The sequence below is a fragment of the Fragaria vesca genome, linkage group LG1 (genome assembly GCF_000184155.1).
Source record: "Fragaria vesca subsp. vesca linkage group LG1, FraVesHawaii_1.0, whole genome shotgun sequence".
Lineage (NCBI taxonomy): Eukaryota > Viridiplantae > Streptophyta > Magnoliopsida > Rosales > Rosaceae > Fragaria > Fragaria vesca.
In genome coordinates, this window is record NC_020491.1 from 7,528,567 (window position 1) to 7,529,650 (window position 1,084).

A 1,084-nucleotide genomic window follows, 5' to 3' on the forward strand; every position below is an offset into this window, starting at 1 on the left:
AAAATAATATATATATATATATACACAGAGAGGATGTGAAGCGGACGTCCGCACTCCGGCTTAAAGTGCAGACGTCGTCTGTTCTCCGCCGTCTCACGCCGGCGACGGCTTCTCTCCTTCCCGAACGACAGCACAGGCTTCCAGGACGGTTTCTCTCCTTCCAGGACTGGCCGGCGACAAGTTTTCCGGCCGGATTGAAGCTCTGGACGAAAAACACCATGATTGATCAAGGTTGGCCAGAAAACTTGTCGCCGGCCAGTCCTGGAAGGAGAGAAGTCGTCCTGGAAACCTATGCTGTCGTCAGGGAATGAGAGAAGCCGTCACAGGCGTGAGACGGGGGAGAACGGACGACGTCCGCACTTTAAGCCGGAGTGCGGACGTCCGCTTCACATCCGGCCTCTATATATATATATATATCAGGGCCCTTCCAATGAGGGATCCTATTTTTTTGTTCTATTTCTAGGGATAGGGTATTTGACAAACTTCCCGATCACTAAATCACATCTCCACCGTTCAGTTTGTAGGTGTATATGAGTAGATTACTTCTACAAATTTTCAGAAAATTTGGTGATCTTCAAGTCATCCAAATGTTTGATTTATTTTTAATAATCTTGAACAATGTAGGTTTGACATAAGTGTAAAGTTTTTTGTTTTAATCTCAACCATCCAAGCCCATTAAAAAACAGATCTAATGGTGTGGGCCTATCCCTAAAAGTGACAAAAAATAGGGATCCCTCATTGGAAGGTATATATATACAGGAATTCTTAGGTGCGGACGTCCGCACCAAAGTTTTGGTGCGGATTTCTATTTTTGCATCACTTCCCGATCGAATTTCCTTCTAGACATATCTAGATCATCTTGTGTAGATCATCTTTGCAAAATTTCAGCCAATTTGGTGATCGTTAAGGCTCTCAAAATCGAAAAACAAATCTGACGGACTGAATTTTGTCCGGTTCATCATCTCCATTTGTTTTTCGATTTTGAGGGCCTTAACAATCACCAAATTGGCTGAAATGTTGCAGAGATGATCTACACAAGATAATCTAGATATGTCTAGAAGGAAGTTTGAAGAAATTCGATCGG

General features: G+C 43.1%; 1 protein-coding gene across 1 annotated transcript in view; it reads right to left on the minus strand.

Moving 5' to 3' along the window:
• LOC101301912 (putative F-box/FBD/LRR-repeat protein At3g56780-like) overlaps nucleotides 1-1,084 on the minus strand; it is a 3,585-nt gene that overhangs the window by 2,018 nt on the left and 483 nt on the right. The gene's annotated exons all lie outside the window — the stretch shown is intronic.